The sequence below is a fragment of the Antrostomus carolinensis genome, unplaced genomic scaffold (assembly GCF_000700745.2).
Source record: "Antrostomus carolinensis isolate BGI_N321 unplaced genomic scaffold, ASM70074v2 scaffold11089, whole genome shotgun sequence".
Classification (NCBI taxonomy): domain Eukaryota; kingdom Metazoa; phylum Chordata; class Aves; order Caprimulgiformes; family Caprimulgidae; genus Antrostomus; species Antrostomus carolinensis.
In genome coordinates, this window is record NW_010340672.1 from 9,403 (window position 1) to 18,804 (window position 9,402).

Sequence of the window (9,402 nt, forward strand, 5' to 3'; positions counted from 1 at the left end):
AAGCACCAGACCTGTACAAAGAAAGCAGCAGTGCTGGGAGACGTGTCCTTTTTGATACCAGCAGTCCATCAGATTTGGCTCTGCTGCTATGTGATATCACTCCCTAAGTCTAGTTTCACCTGTGAAACAGGGAGGTTTGCACTACTGAGAAGCCTTCAGACACTTCTTTTGCCTTTGCCATCCTTTGCTGCACTTTTCTGTGTTCTGGAAAAATGCAGGGAAAAATAATAATGAGAGCAGTTTTATAGTGACTTCCTTACCACCTCCTTTCTGCTTGTCCTCGTCCTCTCCTGTTTCTGCAATTTACACCTCCCAAAATCTTTCTGCTGTAATTCTCCATGCTCCTGGTGACCTCGTCCTACCATCTGACCAGCAGCTATTGACCTCTAGAAATGCAATCCTGATCCAGGATCTCTTTCTTTGCAAACATACTGCACAAGCAAGACAGACAAATGCAGGCCTCCCTTCTCAGGACAAGCGTTCAAAAAAAAAAGTATTACGCAATCCACGAGACACGCGCGTTCCTCGCCAAAACAATAATGGGTATCCTATTTCTGCAGCCCTGCCTCTCAGCGCTTGTTTCTTTCCAGTATCGCGCTGACGTACTGAAGCCAATAACAACTGTGTATGTATAAACCTAAAGCCTGCAATGGAGGGGAATTTTTTCTATAGTTATAATAAAGATCAGTGGCATTCCTACTGTGAAGGACAGAAGTATCTTGCTGTGTTTGTTTTGTGAAGTGGTCTGATAATTTATACTGTTGAATTAATAAAAATAACAAGACAGAAGCTTTCCAAATGGAATCCATTGCTAACTGTCGCTCATTGCTCTATTCTTATTCCACATATGTTAGGAAGTGCACATTATCTGATAAATCAAGACATAAGAAACAAATAAATGCTTTTATATTGTAAGAAAAAAAAAACAACCTTTCTAGAAATACTGTAGAAACATTCACGTCCTCTATTTCTGTCTTTTATAAAAGGCAGGCTGTGTCTTATTATCATCAAGGAAAAAGTAAACAAATGTAATTTAATCAGTTCTGTCTCTTGTTGATTTGCATCAGCAAGAATAAAAGACAAAAGCAGAACGGAAAACAGCAGCTTTGTGCTAAAAGTTTGAATGCACAAAATACCTCTTTCTCCAGCTGTCAAACATTAAAAAACACTATGCATACCAGTAATAATAAAAGTGTCAAACAACTGACCACAATAGGAATCACAATGCTTCATTAAAAGCTCTAAAGCAGAGCAGAAAAGCTTCCAGCCATTTGCTGAACAGAACTAAATGCTAAGATACTTTCAAAAAGTGTCAGAAGATGCTTTCATCTAGTCTAGTCAGTCAGATAAATATCTCGTTGCTTATTTCAGCAGGGTCTTGGAGCTCGCACCAATTCGGCAGTAACAGCTGTATATGCCATTTGCTTTCCTGAGATTGGGACATCTCTCAGTAAAACAGAAAAGGTTAATGTCCTTTCCAGTGATCAGGCCTTAATTCCATGTGGTGCAGGGATATAATCAGTGATTTTGTATTTACATATGTAATTATGTATTATTTGGAGAACCTAACCTATTTGTTCAGCTGACAGGCGATGTTGTGATAAGGAATTTCAGCAGACAGGATATTTATAGACCCTTTATCTCTACGTACAATCAGAGCTAAAATGTCAAACAATACCCCGAATGAAGGGTTGTTTCAGTTCAACTTTTCTCCATTGTTGCTTTTCCCTTTTTTTTTTTTTTCCTCTTCTGTCTGGTTACTGCCTAAAACTTGGCAGTGAGGAAAAAAAAAAAAAAGGGAATGTGACTCACACTGACAACTTCATTTGCTGTAAGAGACCTCAGTAATTGCTCTAACCCACTTACAGGAAAGCTACCCCTCCTCTTTCTCTCTTCCTCCACCCTTAGATAGACAGAGGCCATATTTGTAACAAGAGCAGCCTGGCTGATCTCAGAGGTCATGCTATCACTTATGAAGCAACCAGGCCTCTTTCTTTTCACTTTTCTTCTGGATTCAAATTAATCCCTCACAAGAACTTAAAGCAGCTTCAGTTTAAGGGGCAGCTTCCTGCCATGGATTTCTCATGAACCTAATAACCAGGGTTTCCAAAGGACTCACAGCTCAAACGTGGCAGGGTTGAAGTGGCTGCTCCCATGACATGTACCAGCTTGGCAGCCAGCACCGCAGCTCCTGGATAAAGCTACTGAGGAGTCAAACAATTGTCACCTTTTCCTTTTCTTATGGGATGGGGGGCAGGGGACGGTAAATAGGAACAGGAGAAGAATCAGCACAGACGCCTATGCAGCACTCTACCAAAATATATTTTCATTTTTAATTACATAATCAACATAATGAGAGTGGCATTCGTAGTGAGGGGGCGGAACAGATGGCAAAGAGTTTTCAGCAAGACATTAATTAACAACAACGCTGGTTGCTGCTAGAAAAGAGGGTTTGTTCTGCTCTAGCAGGGTTAAGATGGGTGCTTACTACATAGGACAAAACTTAGTTTCCAAATAGAGAATTGTGATCTCCCGCCCCCCAGCCCTGGTGAAATTTCCAGGATACTCTCTAAAACACAGCAACATCCTACGTGCAAAGCCTTATTGAAAACCAATACCAATTTGGGTCCCAGCAGTAGCTTGGGATTCTCCTTGCAAACACTTTTGAATGCTCTGTGGATGTATAAATACAAAGAGGAAAGGGAAGAAGAGTTAATAAGATTAAGGAAGAGAGCTTTGTGCAACTTACACTGCAGTTAAGGCTTGTGTAACATACAGCAGCTTCACAGAGATAAAGCTTTCTTAGATGCTCTACATGAAGTTCTCTTTCCTCTGTTCCACACACTTGGAATTAACATCTTCAGCACACTGATGCTGCTGAGTTGGAAATAGCCATCCCAAGGGGGACTGAAGCAGAAAGTAGCTATGAAAGATAGTTATTAAAACCACAGGCAGAGAATACATCACCCAGACACAATGAATAGGGAAATAGCACATGCAGCCGAAAAGTCTAGCCTCTACTTTTTGTCTGATAAGCTGGCTGGACAGCCAGACACACTGAACAGCGCACAAACCCCCATCTCTTCCCTCCCTGCGCTGCCAGGTGACTGAGATTGCTTTTTCATGCTTTGCATTCACCATCAGAGGCTCTCCAGAGTCACATGCCCAAGTCCTGCAGAGGCCTGTGGGCCACATTCCTCTGGGGATTACATCCATCCCCAGCAGGAGAGAGGGAAGAGATGCAGGCCAAAAGGGATGGGCAAGCAGTGGGGAGGGAGGAGCTGAGCGGAGGGAGAAGATGGAGCTACACTGTAGAGAACATCAAGATGAACACAGGCAGGGGCTGGAGGATAGTATGGCAGGAAAGGGAGAGGGGAAGCAGTCATATACTATAACAATATTATATAAAATAGACCAACAGGGCATCTGGATTCATCCACTGAGGAGCCTGGAAATGAACCCATTATTCCCACGTCTCAACACTCATGCCTGTGCTGCCAGCAAATATCTAACAGCTGACAAGAAACACCTCTGCCCATTCTAGTGACATGCACATCTAGAAAGGATACTTTTCCATTACTCCCACTTACTCTGTGCAGGCAATAGATGGTTGTGGGCCTGTGCAGTAAGATGAAAATCACACCCCTACCCATTACCCAGGGGGAGAGAATGATATGATAGCAGACAATTTTTTATTTTTTTTTCAATGTGTGTGTAAAAAAATACAGTTGGGATAAGATAAAAATTACATTACAAGATTATTGTGGTTATGAAGTCCAACACTAAAAAATTAGTATATTCCTGAACCAAGAATGTCTGTTCCACTTTTCAGCAGCTACTTGAATTCAAAATATCAGTTCAGGCTCCCATACCATATTGCTCTCAGCCATAAGAAACTGCATCCTGACTTCATTATACTGAGCATAACCAACCTGCAGAATTGCACACAACTTGGGTCTCCATCAGTTCATGTTGTGTTAATCCAGAAATGGGCCACAGAGAAGAACTCAGTAACTTGTATACATCAGATGGCAGAGAATCTTTGCAAGACGATTTTTAGGAGAAGTGCCAGATACCACCAAAACTGTGCTTAGGAGGTGCAAAGTAGAGGAAAGAAAAGAACACAAAAAATTATATTCTGCTTAGCCTGTCCTCCTTTCGCAGGGGTGAGGAGGGAGATGTGAGAATCAACAGAACTGCATTTATACTTACAGTTACTTTACTGGGAAGAAAGAATGGCAACTAAAAACCCTTTGCAAGATATTACCTTTGAAAAAATAAACACAACAAGACGTTAACTCTTCAAGTAAAAACGAAAAGAAAAGCAACCAACAGATGCACCGACAAGCACTGACTTCAGCGAAGCTGCAAGGCTGAATTTGGCTTGAATTCTGTGAAGTACTTTCAAAGCAGGAGCATACTGCATATAAATGAGTGTTAAATAATTCGCATCATTAAGAGAGCTCTGAGCAGCTCATCTGGACTTTGAAAAAAGCTAAAGCAAATGTACATTGTTTGAATACCATTAGGGACAGTCATTAACTAGCATTAAGACATCTACAGTATCGACACTTAGTGCAGTAATAAGAGACCCATCCTCCTCTCCAGGTTATTTTCCTTATTGATTTGTGGAATTTCTTATACACAAGCTTTAGCGTGCCACAGAGCTCAGCAATTCATGTAGGAATACCTATTAAAGAACTATACAATTACTTATTTTTTATAATGCATCTTTTAATTTTGGTTTTTAGACATGTAGTCCTGTTTGTTTCGTGTAGGTAACATAGACAATTTAAACACCAATGTATATCAAGGAAACAAAGACACAAATAGGTAAATGGATTTATCCAGGATGCCACAGAGGGACACAGTGTAACAGAAATACACTAAAGGGTCTGGATGCCCAGTTTCCTGGTTTAATCGTTTCACTTGATCAGCTCTAAGCACAGTTGCTGTAGGACTAGGATAAACTATAGCCTTATACCATATCTCAAATGCTTAAAAAGATGTTTCAGAAGTAGCAGGTGAAGAAAGCAAGTTGTGCAAAGAACCAAAGGTAAAATATAGATTATTATGGTTGAAGATACTCAACTGCCAGAGCTGCAGGAGTTGAGGAATGATGGAATACTGAGAGCTAAATATGTGCAGCAAAGTGCATAGGGGGAGGCAGGGGTAGGCAACAGCCTACAGGCAGTTGAAGGGGAGCTGGAAGGAATCTCTAATGAAGGCAGAAATCGTTCTGGGTGACTCAGAATATTGGTATTCACAAAGAGAATTGAGAACAGGCAAAAATAAATAAAGCTGAAAGCAAAACCCAAAGGCCAAATCCCTCTCAATAGCCAGAACACTGATATAATCTGAGCAACCAAACAACAGGTCCTTGTGAAAAGCTCTCTCCGGCTGCTTCCTGCACACCAGCCTCCCTCCACGGCCGGCGATGGCTGCAAGCAGCTCCCACTGCCCAAGCCAGAGAGCTTTGCAAGCTGCTGTTGTACTGACACCATTTTTCTTGCGAAACACAGCCCCAGTGGTCTCCCCTCCACACCCCCAGCCCTTGGCTTCCCCATGACATCTCAACTAACACATTGTGTAACTTCACAAACTTCCCTTGAGCCCTGAGCAGCTCAGCTCTGCTTTCATTAGCTGCCAGCTTTTGTACATGTCATAGGCACACACATGGGTCACTGGCAGATTCATAGTCACAGTAGTTTTATTTAGGAGTGGATTTATGCTAGCCAACTTCCAGATCCTGCTGCCATCAGCCCAAAATGTATGCAGGCAGCATGGAACTAAAAACCCAAATTCTACAAGTTTTACAGTGAAGACTGAAAAACAGATTCCTTTCAATTTTTTTTTTTTTACACAAGTGTGCTGGCTTTTTGCCTTTCATTTTTAATTTTTCATTAAAAAGTAGTCAAAGAAGTAACAGCTATATATATTGGAATTGAGATCAGTAAGACTGAAGAACAGGAAAGACTTCCTGATATTGAGATCTATTATTCAATGGAGTGATCTCCCAAAGGAGGCAATGGGAGCACAACAAGTGCTATAGCAGAGCCAGTGTTAAGTGCTCCAAGTGATGCAGCCAAGTCCTAGAAGATTGCCATGAGACACATGGCCTTCAGCAGTGCAGGGTGCCTGCCATTAGTCTGCTAATGCACATCCTGGCTTGGCTGATTGCTATTTGGGAATAGCTCATTGACTTAAAATTTCATTAACAAGAAAATATTAGAAGACAATTTTCCAATGGTAGGGGCAGGCCTTTGCAACATATCTTCCCATTACAAAAGGTGATTAGTAGTAGGGGGAAGAAATGAACAGTTTTCATTAGTATTTGTATCAGCATTTATTAATTAACTTTTCCTTAAACTACTTCAAAGTAAAAAATACTAAATTACTTGGATCTCCTCTCTGTATCTTTCACCCTACAGAAGACAGCCACTTTCCAATCTCTCACTAGCATTACCAAAGAAATAAAAAAGTAAAAGCCACCAGTTACAAAGGGGCTTAAGATTAAGAATACAGATCCATAATTTCTTTACCCCAGAAAGCAGACAAAATCAAGACACAAATCGAGATGCTAAGACTACAGGGGGGGGCGGGGGGAAGCCTTATAAACATTTCCAGGAGGAAGAACATAATGTGGGGGGGGGGAAAATTGATTAAACTATTTTTTCAAAGGTTTAATGTCAGTCCAAAACCAAGCATTTGAAATGCTTTCCTCATAATCTTCTGGTTAGTATACACTACACTGTGTAGCAGGAACATTGTTTCAATGGTTCAGCCAGCAGACTTTGAAACACCCTGTGTTTAGACTTTACATGTAACTTTAATGGAATGTCTAAGGTTTGATGTTTACTTTAGTGTCCTCATCAATCACCAGTACAGGCAACCAGCTTTAGATCTGTAGTAAGAGGAAGGTCTGTCCACGTATGATTTGATTATTTCTAACATTTTGAAAAGATGAAAATCCATTGAAGGGTGGGACTGAGAGAGGGAGAGGATTGCTTTTTGTTGTTAAACACAGATTCACCAATGCAACAACAAAGCTGTTATCTACACTGTTGAATTTGACCTTTGCCTCAACTGCAACATTTTGTTTCTCCAGAAAAATATCAGACTTCAGGCGATTGATAGGATAGAAAGGGGGAATTGGCAGAGCCATTTCAGCATCTAATTCCTTCTCCCATCTCAAGTCCCTCAACAGCAGAGGTTCAACAGGAGCAGTGCTAAAGCAGTGGTACTCCAGGGAGTCTTTTGAGAGCCATCACTAAGGACACAGTACCTTTAAAGACATTTGGCCAGTTAAGTCTGTCAGGGAAAACTCTTGACATGCATCCAGGCTTCACCCCATGCCGGTCATTCCAGCTGCTGGAACAGTTGTGTGGAATTAGCTGCATCAACAGAAAGCAATTGGGTGAAATATATGTCAGTGGCCCAACTCGTGTTACCCGCGCCTGTCTGTAACCCAACAATTAGATCCATCATTAGCAGCTTGGCTTAATTATAACTTAGAACTTATTCAAGCGTAGACTTTGCACAAGATTTTAAATGACTATAATTAATTATACAGAACGCCTGAAGTGTCTTCTCGTCCATTGTTAACATTTTTTTCCCTTTCCCCACACTGACACCAGAATTTGGTTTCATAAAGGAACTGGGCTGTAGACCAAATAAGAAATATCTCTTATAGCCTGATAAACACACAGATAAATACCTTTTATGTCTTATATAAAGAGAAACAATGCTTCATATTTTTTCAATCTTGACTTAAGAGATGCAAAAAGAAGTATTATTCTAACCTATACTCGTTTAGTCCCACTCTTCACATTAATTACTTCTTTCCTGAATCCTATTTAAAAGGCTTTTAGCACTCTCCCCAAATTACTGCTGTTGGCCCTTTTCAGAGATCTGGTATTGGACAGCTGTACCCCAGCCTGAACCTTCTATTTGAATTTTAACCAGTGAAAAGGAAAACACAGAATTAGTGCCTGAAATACTGCAACTTCTTAAAAGATACAGGGAAAGAAGGAAGGTATTATCATGTAAAGGAGCTTTTCCCACTCAGCTTCACAGTGCCTGCATGCAAAATGAAAATATTATGGGAATGACACAGCATGCAGAGGGCTCTTTTGAACAATTTGAGGCAATGGGCAACATCAGGTATCTTTTTCTGTTGCTTTTTGTTCGGCTTTGGCCAAAGGAAAGCGGGAGCCCTCTAGGGGCAGAACCACAAAGCCCTGAAGGACTATTCAGACACCTGCAGAACAATTTGCCTTTTCCATACCGTGACTCTCCTGCCTTACCTTGAGATAGAAACGGTTTCCTGTCGTGTGCAAGGGCTCAGAAGCCGAAGGTCTACACAGAAAAACCAGGCTGGGTAAAAGAAGGTAACAGGTTCTTTCCTGGAAGTGCTTACTCTACAGCCTAGAATACGATGGGGGAATAAGTCTCTTTTCTATTGTTTGTGCAGTTTTTTTCAGGAAAAAATAGAACATCATCAAACTGCAGACTGAAGTGCTGTAGCTAGTCTGGCCCACCACAACATAGCTAGAATTTTTTCTTTTAGGCTATGCAGAAGACTTGTTTTTGCCTTACTCTGTGCCTCAAGCATACAATGAACTCTTGTATAAAATGAGCAGGTTTATGTTTGTCAAGACATGTTCAAAATATTACTTTCCAAAAGCTACTTCTATTTGAAGGCTAGATAACAGCTGCACCATTTAAACATTTAAATATTTTCTCATTCTAATGAGAACTTAAGATTCTTTCCAAACAGCTCAACGTAACAACATAAGAACATGGCAAACCCAAACTTCAAAACATTTTAACTCCAGTAAAAAAAAAAAACAACAACAAAAAACCACCCAAACCCCCAAACCAAAATGCAAGTATCAAAAAGTATGTAACAAGATATTAAGAATTAGTTGTAGTGCAACAGGTAACAGAGTTTGTTAGATACCCAAAACAAAAGTTCAAGAACACCACTTTGAAAAAGTGTTTACTATTTAGCACTTTGAAAAAAACAAGGCTTTTTTAATATAAGGAACATTGACTGTAAGACATCTGCACAGTGACATATGCAAAACTGCATTATTAGTTTGGTGAAACAGGTAAATAGCCATTACAGTTTCTACACATAATGTACAAGCAACTTTCTGCATGACATATTCAAGGTTATGCTTGATTTCTTGGGGAGGAAAAAAAAATAGAGATAGTAACATGAAAGCCTGTAATTTACATTAGTGCTACTTGAACAGCAAACTTGCTCTAGATGCAGAAAATATGTTGTCTGGCCCTCACCAAAGAGCAGGGATGTGAAGTATTCATTACTAGAGACAGCCCATATTTCTTAAAAGTTCTCCTAGGCTCTGAAGAAGCACTTCTGCTCACTCCGTTCCC